Source organism: Rhipicephalus sanguineus, chromosome 1, assembly GCF_013339695.2.
Source record: "Rhipicephalus sanguineus isolate Rsan-2018 chromosome 1, BIME_Rsan_1.4, whole genome shotgun sequence".
NCBI classification, from domain to species: domain Eukaryota; kingdom Metazoa; phylum Arthropoda; class Arachnida; order Ixodida; family Ixodidae; genus Rhipicephalus; species Rhipicephalus sanguineus.
Genome location: NC_051176.1, coordinates 242,829,662 through 242,840,284, shown reverse-complemented (window position 1 = coordinate 242,840,284; position 10,623 = coordinate 242,829,662). Strand labels below are relative to the sequence as shown.

At 46.4% G+C, this 10,623-nt stretch overlaps 1 long non-coding RNA gene across 1 annotated transcript; it reads right to left on the bottom strand.

The window, feature by feature from the left end:
* Positions 1-2,217: 2,217 nt before the first annotated feature.
* Positions 2,218-10,297, bottom strand: LOC119375449 (uncharacterized). Its single transcript, XR_005180355.2, has 2 exons — positions 10,133-10,297; positions 2,218-3,784 (listed from the first exon to the last, which is right to left on the bottom strand). It is a non-coding gene; the product is annotated as an uncharacterized LOC119375449 (long non-coding RNA).
* Between the last annotated feature and the right edge of the window lie 326 nt (positions 10,298-10,623).

Sequence of the window (10,623 nt, the reverse complement as noted above, 5' to 3'; positions counted from 1 at the left end):
TTTAAATACACATGTCGGGTGCCAAACTACAGATATGCACAAAGAGGACATTCTAAAAATCCCATTATAAACTGTGTATGAAAATGCCTAAGACTCGCAGCATCAGATTCGATATTTTCGGAATGTAGGCCCTGAATGTGCACCACTTCTTCGCTGTCCTTGTAGAACAAAGTAAATGTTTCCTGTATGCACAAAAGTGTGTGATTACTAAAGATGGTTGTATATGACTAAATATCACAATGTACAACACAAAGAGCAATAACAAATAAACATATTACAAATCACACCCAGCTGTACAACTGCTTCAAATGGAAATTCGAAAGTGTACTTGGATATCATTTTAAAAGTCAATATGATGTGACACAACCCCAGGAGCAGTTGCCACGACCAAGGTGTTATGATCGGACTTCACGGCTTCGCGCCGCTGGCCCGTTGGAATGGTATGGCGGCATCTGCCCTGCTTTCTTCGACCTCAACGTTCCCCGAAACGCACCAGATGCGGCGACAACACTGCCATTGTGTCCTGAACCCTTCAAGGCTGTCAGTTTTCCTCGTCAATCGCCTTGGACACGCTTGGCTGACTGACGCCTTTATGGCCTGAAGATGAACTATTTGCAGTCCAGGCTGCTCGGAGGAGGCAGTCGCTTGTGCACTGCTATGTTCAGGCTTCTGCGAGAGTATTAGCCGAGCGCCGGAGATTCTTCATCGGGCACCTGTCCCACACTATGCGGTGTCTGCGACTTCGTGACCCGGCCGGCAGCTGGCCGTCACCTGCACCGGCGACGCATCGAGGCAAGGAAAGACTTGCAACTGTCAACACACCTGACATCACGGCCAGTTTTCAGCAATATGCGCCGCAGTGATCCGTTCATTGTGTGTATGGTTCCTTTGGGCATGGTGACCCGACTAGGAGCTGGCCGTCCGCTGCGCCGACGGCGATATCGAGGCAAGGAACGTCTGCACCCGACAGCACACCTGACAACGCAGCCCGTTTCCAGGCATGGTCCGTCGTCCAGGTGGACCGCCTCTCTTTTTCCTGGAATGCGAAGGAGGCGGTGCTTACTTTTCGTTTAGTGGGCGGAGATGAAGACAACGTGTTTGATTGGACTGACCTGGACTTGTTTCCTCCAGCAGGGAATCCTGGGAAGGTCCAGGCTTTATAACGCGAGCGTCGGGACGCTCCAAGCATGCTACGACAGGCTACTAGAAGCCACCACAAGGCTTCTACACGCTACCAACTCATCATGCAAATAAACGTTCCTGTTATCAGCTCCGGCTCCTGATCTCAACTTCTCCCTGAGGCCTGGCTGCTCCCCGGTCCTATGGGCAGACCCCCGATCACATCAGTGTGCTGCAGTTTCTTTACCGGCCATCAATTCTAAAGACTGGCAATACAGAAGTGCTAGGAGCACGCACATGGCTTCTCTCAATGTGAAGCTCCACAAAAGAGTAGCCATGTCTGCACGAAAATTTTCAGTTGTTTTTTCAGTCAAATGAAAGGTCAAGCCCTCAAGATAATAATAATAATATCTGGGGTTTACCGTCCCAAAACCACGATGTGATTATGAGAGACGCCGTAGTGGAGGGCTCCGGAAAATTTGACCACTTGGCGTTTAACGTGCACATAAATCTAAGTACACGGGCCTCAAACATTTTTGCCTCCATCGAAAAAAGCCCTCAAGAGCCTAGAAAAGGTAGTGCTAAGCGCGAGTGCACCCTGAAAAAGTAATTACAGTATGTTCTTAAAAGCTAGTTTCGGTTCCTACTGTACCCTGATGTCATAACAAGGTATGAGCTTCTCGTCACGTGCTCGTACAATATATAGTGATGTTTCCATGGCCGCTCCACACCGTGCCTACGTTGGTGACGCACAAGCGGCCATATTGAATGTTTCGGTGACAGACAGGCGGCCATCTTGGAAGTTTTGGTACCTAACGTCATCAGAACTAGCCAGACCGCTGCATGAAGTCCCCAGAATTGGTACTGTAGCCTGACGTCAAGCTAGTGTCGGTGTTGGTAGGTGCACCATGGAAAAATTGACTTTAATATCAAAATAAAATATCTTATCAGCATTTGCTGAGCTTCACACTTGCTCAGAGCGGTCTCTGCATACAGGAGACTGGCAGAGTAAACTCGCCTTCGAAAAAAGGTGTCAGTACCCCTTTAAATGACAAACTATGGTGTGTCGATGTGCAGCTACTCTTCAGTGACCAGTAGTTGACTCTTCGAGATGAACTTTATTTACACAACACATTGCTAAACAGTCACTTCCCCTTCCTCATATGCAGAGAGAAATGACTACGTCTTACAGGCACAATGTTAGACAAGACTGACACACAGACAACAGCATGCACTTTTCAACTTATGATACAATAAAGAAACCTCTGCAAAGCGCTCCAACAAAAAAAAAAAAAAAAATAGAGACCAAAACGTATCACACGGTTCGGCGATGAATGGTGTCCAAAGTCAAAATCTGCATCAAGCTCTAGTTGCAAATGACACTTCAAAACAACCACAAAAAAGGGGGGAGGGGACAGAGAAAGAACAATATCTTGAAGTGCCATTGAAAGATTGCTACGGCCAAGAATGCCACAGAGTGAAAATTTTATTTTACATCAGTGAAATTTTATGACTATCTGGTGATTTGCTATGATGTCAATGAACAAGAATATTGGTGAAGTGGGTAGAATTAGGCAGAAGAAGACTGGCAGAGGTAAAGAGAAGGAAAAGAAAAAGGGATTTCATGAGGTGAGCCTAAGACGTTTATTTCATTCAAGTAGCTAAATCAGCCACTTCACTAGAAAAGGAGTCATCAAACCATTTCAAAAAGAAAAAAAATATCATACAGGGATGAAACAGTTCAGTCAGGAAGGAAGGCAAGGTTGAATATGCAGCTTGGCAAAATACAGTTCACTACTGGGAGGGAACCACAGGGTGCAGCTCAGGCTCACACAGGTGAAGAATGGTCAGAGGGTATTGTACCAGGTTTCTCTAGCATTGACACAATTTCAGTTGCTTGATGTCACACCTTTAAGCATGCACGATCAAGAGGGATGCCGCAAAATTACAGCATTGACACCACTGGGAGGTCAAATCTTTCTTCCACTACAGGATTACTATGATTCCCTTGATTCGAGTGAAGTGGGGTGGAGGGGGGGGGATGAGAAAAAAAGAAAAAAAAAAGAACACCTGAACACCCCACACCCATTCCCCACAAACTAGCACAGTGACACACTGTTTAATACATTTCATGGTGGCCTCAACATATGTTAACAATAAGCTTCAAATGCGAAGCAAAACAATAAGAGTGGCCCAGTGCCAGCTCTTGCAAACCACCAGAACAATCAAGGTCCAGCAGAAGCTATGCCACTGCAGCGCTTGAAGTACACAAAAACAATCCACAGCAGTTTCTGTCCGGGTGAGCAGAAAGAAAAAAAAAACACAAAAAAACAAAGAAGCACCCACACATCTTGATGCCAAAGGACAACAAGCCCATGAGAAGGCATGAAAGGGGTCAGGTAGATATGACTATGAGGTCACACCATGGTGACGTGTGCCTCACGGTGATGCAGAGCTTGGCTGCCAGCACAAAGAAGATCCACCTACGTTGTTCTGGAATGCTGCATCTTTTTCAGCAGCTCTAAAAGGGTGCCTTCAGCTCAATAATACGAGCTATCATGAGTGTAGCAGGGAGTTGTGGTGGTGGTGGTGGTGGTGGTGGCTTGTGAAAGCTCATCATGCATTTCTTGCGGCATCATGTGTCCATGTACGCTGAAACTCGACTCTGCAAGAGAAAAAAGAAGTAATACTGTTGAGGGCCTGTGCTGAGGATCGATATGCTCAACTTCTGGCTCAATCACAACAGGAGTGCACGGGGGAAAAAATGCCACATATACCCATGTAATGGTTGCAGATTTATTTCTTAGATTTGAGGTGAAAATTAGGGGTGTAGCCATTACACAGAGAAAAATACTTTTATTTTGTAGATATTTCCGGTGATATTTGCTTTTATCAAACTACAGTACTCGCTTGTACTGGAAGAAGAAGAAAAAAGTTTTGTCACTTTCATGCGGCTGCAAGAATGTTATTTCCCATCCTTGCGGTGTGGGAATCAAGCGCGCCCTCCCCTTTGGCGCCTTGTTCCCCAGCCAGCGCGTGTGTTGGCCCCGCGCGGCTCGAGCGCCGGGAACCGCCGTTAATCGGCAATAGGGCGACCACGGCGGCGGCGCCAGGCCTCTTTGTCTGGTGCGAGCCATGGGTCGGCTTCCCGGCGCGCGGGCACACGTCCGGGCACGTCTGGACAAGCCACCACACTAGCTTACGTCACTGCGCAACGCCAGTCCTCACTGGCCGCCAGTGACAACCCCCTTCCCCATGAGCTCGCTTCAGTCTGGCGCTGGCTCGCCGCGGCAGATGCTCTCAGGCCTGCACGAGATGTTGACGCGCAGCTCTAGCAGGCGGCTTCTCGTTCGTGTGCTCGACTACTGCCCTTTGTGTGATGGTCGTAGCGCCACTGGCAAGCGTACTCAGAGTAACCGGTCTTGCGGTGTTCCCTGTACGGCCTGCAAGCTCGTGACTGTCGTACTGTGCTGCATCTTGGGTTAATAAACCCGTGTTGTTTGTTGACATCCTGCCTCGAATGCCTTTTCCGCGCCGTGCCGGAGAGTCCACGAACCCGGCCATAGCGTCTTTGTTCGCTGCAGCAGTGGAGAAGGTCGCGCCCCTTCACGGTCGCCTCGTAGGGTAAGCGAATCGCAAACCTATCTCCACAGCAGATGACTTGACAATGCTATGCGCTTACACACACACAAAAAAAAAAATGTTTTAGGGACCCTTCGAAGTAAGGTTGAAAACAAATACGTATAGAACAAAGATAATGTTCAATAGCATAGCGAAAGAACAAGAGTTCACAATTAGTAACCACTACCTAGGAAATGTACATGAGTACGTATACCTGGGTCAATTACTAAGATGGGAAGCTACTTGTGAAAAGGAAATTCACCAAAGAACAAGGATGGGCTGGAGAGCATACGATCACTGCATATTGACAATACTAACATATGGGGCTGAAACCTTAAGAAGGAAAATAGAAAAAAATATAAGGGAGAAAGATAGGTGCAACACGAAGACAGTCAGAGAACAAACAGCCAGTACTATTCTCACTGACATTACGAGAAAAATGGTTACTGAGGGATGGGCAGAAAGTTACTGCAGAAGAACGTGTTGCTGAGTAGGTTGGTGTTTGCTAACAGGCATATTGTAGTGCTGAAGCACAATCACAAAAAGAAGAAACCCAAGACGACAGGACTCACAACTTTATTTGAGACTAAGAATGTGTGGTACGTATATACTATTCCCAATGCGCAGACGCAGCATTGACATCGCACAGGCCACAGAGGGTGTATCAGACCAAAGATTTAAAGAAACTATGTTCTGGATCATACAAAGAAACGGACGTTTGACTGACACAATCAAATTTTTCTCTTTTATGCGGAATGATTCCAGGAGTTCACACGCCCTTTTATCTTTACTGCTGCCAAGGATCCTTACACCATGGAATCTCGGCTGACAAAAGCAGGCTTTGCTATGCAAGGGAACACACAAAAACCTAAAGAAGGATTGTGCTGCACACCTTTCGGCACATTGTAGTAAACTCTATGCCTGACTCTTCTGATGGGAGGCTGTTGCCAACACCGCTTCGGTTTCATTTTTACACGCAGGCAATTTTCGGACTAGTTTTATCGGACCGAAAATACACGCCAGGTTCTTAATTGAGAATAACGATTGGCTCACACCTCCTCCTAATAAATTCTTAGCTGTCATTTTTTAAAAATAATTTAATCCACCTTCCTTGGAGAAGTGCAGGGTCGTGCCGCAGCCTTAATCAGGCAGTCTGTAGCCGTTTTCTGGACAAGGCTGAGCGTCACTGCCTATATTGTTAGTTTTTCGATTATACGACGGTTTTGCGTGGTTCTACTTACATACCACACATTCTTAGCCTTGACTAAAGTTGTGAGTTAGCGCCTGTCCTGTCGTCTTGTGTCTCTTCCTTTTGTGCTTCACTGTTGGCAGAGAGGTGGGGTTCGCAGGCATGCAATGGAATAAACTTGCGCAACGCCACAAGGTAAATTGGAGATGACTGAGAGAAGCCTTAGTCCCGCAGTGGACATTATGATGATGATGGCACAAGAAAAAGCATGGGGAATTTTTTGCAAGTTTGTTTCAAGAAGCAAAGAAGAAAGGCAATCAGTTTATGATGGCTGCTGTGATCCAGCTGCTGCTAAAGCAGCAGTTTTTGTCATCAGTGGCTGGCCCACATCACTACGGTGCACATAAGTTTGGTCTCTATTGAATGCTTTTTTGGCAGCATCAATAATGACAGTGCATGCGTTTGAAACAGAGTTCTGCTGCCTCCAACCTAAAGGGTGTTAAAAGGTACAAGCAGGCAAAAACTCATAAATATTACCTGAAAGATCGAGTATAAAATGAATGCATGCCTTCTTATTGTACCAAGGGCTCCAATCCCAAAAGCCACATCTTAAATGGTTCTAAAAGTCTGCCAGTACACTTACTGGGCATCTCTGTGCTAATGCTGAGACGGGAGATGGCAGATGCACACACGTGTTAATTAACCTTTTGTGGTCCATTGTCGGGAGGGGCCTGACAATGCAACGTGATCGCAGCAGCTCGTAGTCGGGCACTGCTTGACAAGTTCTTTCGCGGTGATTCCGTGAGTGTTTGCTCACTGCATTATGCATCACTTCTAAATGAGTAAGTAAACTTCTTTTACTTGAGCTTTGATTTCTTTAATTTCACAGCGGAATGGATGGAAGGTGGGTAAAGGTTTCGGACCGCAAAGGGTTAAGGAATACATACTATGCCATGTGACAGCTTCCCCATTCCATTCTTGACATGCTCATACCTGCCAACCTAGGTACTTCTGAAATCGTGAGAGTCGGGCGACGTCTGTCGGTCAACAAAATTGTCCAGCATACGGCCCCCGCGCCAGTGGCCTTAGAACATTCGAACCGGGCCTGCGGCCGGACTGAAACATTGTTACTATAGAAGCGTCCCCGCCTCTCTACTGTTACTGTGCCCTTTCCGAACTGGGCAATAAAAAGGGAGACGTGCCCACCAGTCTCAGAGGTTGGGGTGTGTGTGTGTTTGTGTGTTTCTGGTGAAAGGAGGAGAACCCGGTGGATGGGAGGAAACAGCAGTAGCCAGCAAACCTTTTGAGCTGCGGGGGCGTTCCCTTTTCTTTGGTGTCAATGAACAAGTTAGTGTTGTTTTAATCACCGGTTTTTATTGTAGTTCTTTTTTTTTCGAAATTGGGTTAGGCAATTTATCGGGGGATTTATAGCCGCAACCGTACATTCGGAAAGGGTCAGAAATCGGGAGTCTCCCGAGCAAATCGGGAGAGTTGGCAGTTATGCATGCCTCGAGAAAATACTTCTATATGCTTCACCATATCCACCACTGTAATGTGGCAAAGCCGACTTTTGGAAACCACAACATTTGCATGCAGATTGGCTGGAGTGTGCTGGCTCGAGGCTGTAAGGAGTACTTAAAGGAGCACGGACACAAAAATTTTGGTCTGGTGTACTTTTTTTAGCAATATGTTGCTGGGGGCCTGTTAGTCATAACATAGAACAGTGGTTCTCAGCCAGTGGACTGGTGGAAGTGATGAGGGACCCCTTGCAGTGAGAGAAAGGGGGGTGGGGAGGGTCATCAATTAAAGGGACACTAAAGAGAAAAACGATTTTTCTCACATTAGTAAAGCACTCTGTCAAGATACCAAAAACACCACGCTTGCTGCGCGAAGACGCTTCGTAAACAAGAAAACACGCAAAAACAAAATGTGGGTGGCGACGCCACCTTGAAGCTTCCACACCATTCGCCGTGACGTCACATGTTTTGATGGTGCCTACTAGGGACTACGCAGCTCCTAATCGGTAAAAATGAAGTACATTGTCCTCTGAGGGGGCCATAGACTTAATATACCAAGTCTGGGGTAATTTTGTAGAGCCAATGGCACCAAAATACGATAAATACACTTTGAAATTCGTGAAGTCACGCAGGGAGATTTCGGCGCGAAATTTTAAAATGAAACTTTGAACTTGATTTTCTCCTCTATTAATAAACGTATGATGGCAAAATTAACGACATTAGAGTTCTCAGAGCACAATTTGACGATCTAAACCGAGTCATTGTTTCTCTTTAGTGTCCCTTTAACACAGCATGCATGAAATAGGTGCCTTTTATTTTTCCCTGGCACAGAATTGTCCAACTAAAGTGCCACGCCAATTCGATCCCGACAGCTTGTCAGTAAAGGGGTATTCACACGGGGGGATTGTGGATCACGTGACCACGTCGTCACGGATTAGTGAGTGGGCGCGACCACCCCGCGACACCTTGAAGGAGATGGGGACCTTTCCCCGACAGGACAAACGATCCCCCGGCAGTGGGAGATATGGTGGAATTTCGGGCTCTTGTTTGGCCACATTGTTGCACTTGCTCCTGCAGAGAGTGGCAGTGGGTGTCCAGTCTGCAGCTGCATGGTCGTCTGCATCTCGTCAAACGGGTCGTACAAGCTACCAGAGTAGTCTAGTAACACTGGTCTCCCCCTCCGTTCGCCTCGTCCGTGTGAGTGGGGGACATTTGTGGAGACTTCTCCTTGCGAGCTGACGTCACTAGGTTCCGCCTTTATCGCCCGAGGATTTGTCCCCCGTATGAATACCCCCCTTAAGTAGAGCGGTTTGCAGCCATACTCAACCTGTTTCTAGCTATGTTTTTTCTTCAAATATGCAAGCCTAGGAAAGGCATGCTCACATGTATATATCGTAGAAAACTGCAGTAAAAGCTTTACAGCTATCTTACGGGGAAGGGGAAACATAAGTCAGCTCCGCATGCCGAAAATCAAGAAGGGGTTGCTCTCGTGGGGCGAGATTTTTCTTTTTTTTAAACGCCTTTTTTTTTTCGAGGTTGGGTTTCGCGGACCCCCATTTAGAGAACCACCAACATAGAACATCGCTTGCTGCAGCCTGCCACCGATAAATAATTAGTCTTTTATTGCCAAACAGTCTAAGTTTCAGTTTGGGAAAGCTCCAAGAACGACAAGCCACTGGGTGCGACTTACATCACCTAGTGTGTGCGATGCTGTAAGCAAACTCAATCATGTGAGCACACAAAAACGTAACGCACATACACGCTGCCTGCATCGTCTGCTCGTGTTCTTTCACCTGCCGCACGTGCTGCCCGAAGACATCGCCATCATCATTGCTGTTGTTGTTGCCATTGTTGCGACGACTTTCTTGAGGCTTCCCACACATTCGTTGCGGGCACGGACTAGCAAGCAGCCACCGAATTCGCAACACGAACTTCGCAATTCATACAAATTACCTTCTAAGCTATATTCGCTGTTGACATTTTGTGGATGATATGCGCATGTTCATGGTACTACAATCAAACCTCGATATAATGAACATGGATATAACGAATTATCAGTTATAACGAAGTAAATGAAGAATAGGCTTGTCATAGATACAGTGCTACAAATAAACGTTTATAACGAATTTTCGGATATAACTAAGTTATTTTCATGGCAGATGTGACTGTTCTAATGAGGTTTGAGTGTAATCGACTTTGTGTCAATAACTCGGCAGCCATGGTGGCTTCGATTAAAGCCATTTTTCTATCTGCGACCATGGCAGAAATATTGTAAGTTCAGATGTTCTTGTAAACTAGCTCTATGGGTATGTTAGACTTGCACAAAGGTGGACGAACTATCAAGCATGCAAAAAAAAATTGGCCATCCAAAAGAATGGGTCATTTGACTATGAAACGGCAATATCTTGAAGACATGGTATGGAAAAAAAAAGTTTACTGATCACACAACTTGAACTGCGGACTTCGCAGGCGTAAATGCAAAGCTTTAGCATGTTGCCCCAAAACACCAATAGAGAGCAAACCTATTACGCTTAACGCATAATTACTGTATTGACTGCTATGTATTTCCACATTGACATTACTATAGTATGGTTGCCAAAAGGATGGGTTCCCTCATTATAAGCACTGTCAAAAGGAAAACCTTGTGCTGGTCTCTTTCCTTGTGTGGAGGGGAAAGTTTACTCACCTGTCGAGCACCTCCCAAAAGTTGAGTAGGTTAGCTCTGTCAAGGTGGCGTTTCTGCTTGCTCAGCTGGATCACATGCACAGCCCACTTGGCCACATTGCTGTCCAGTGTGATCTCGTCCCACTTGAGATGGAACGCCTTGACTGCACAAACACGAGACAAAGGGCTCAAGTCACACACACCATAAGACTTGGCAGAGAGGTCGAACAGAAATTCACACTGTTTAAACGTTATCCTAAGGGACATTAAAGGGACACTGAAGGCAAATATTAAGTCGACATAGATTGATGAAATAGCGGTCCAGAAACCTCGTAGGGCTACTTTTGTGCCAAGGAAGTGCTTACTTTGAAATAAAATCACATTTTAGTGGTCCGCATCGCGTTAGCGCACTTCAAGTCACCCGCCTGAAATCAGTCTTCCACACGACACTGCTGCCGTGCCCAGCGTTGCCCGCCTTTACTGCACGGCGGCGTGCACTGGCGGCGTGCACTG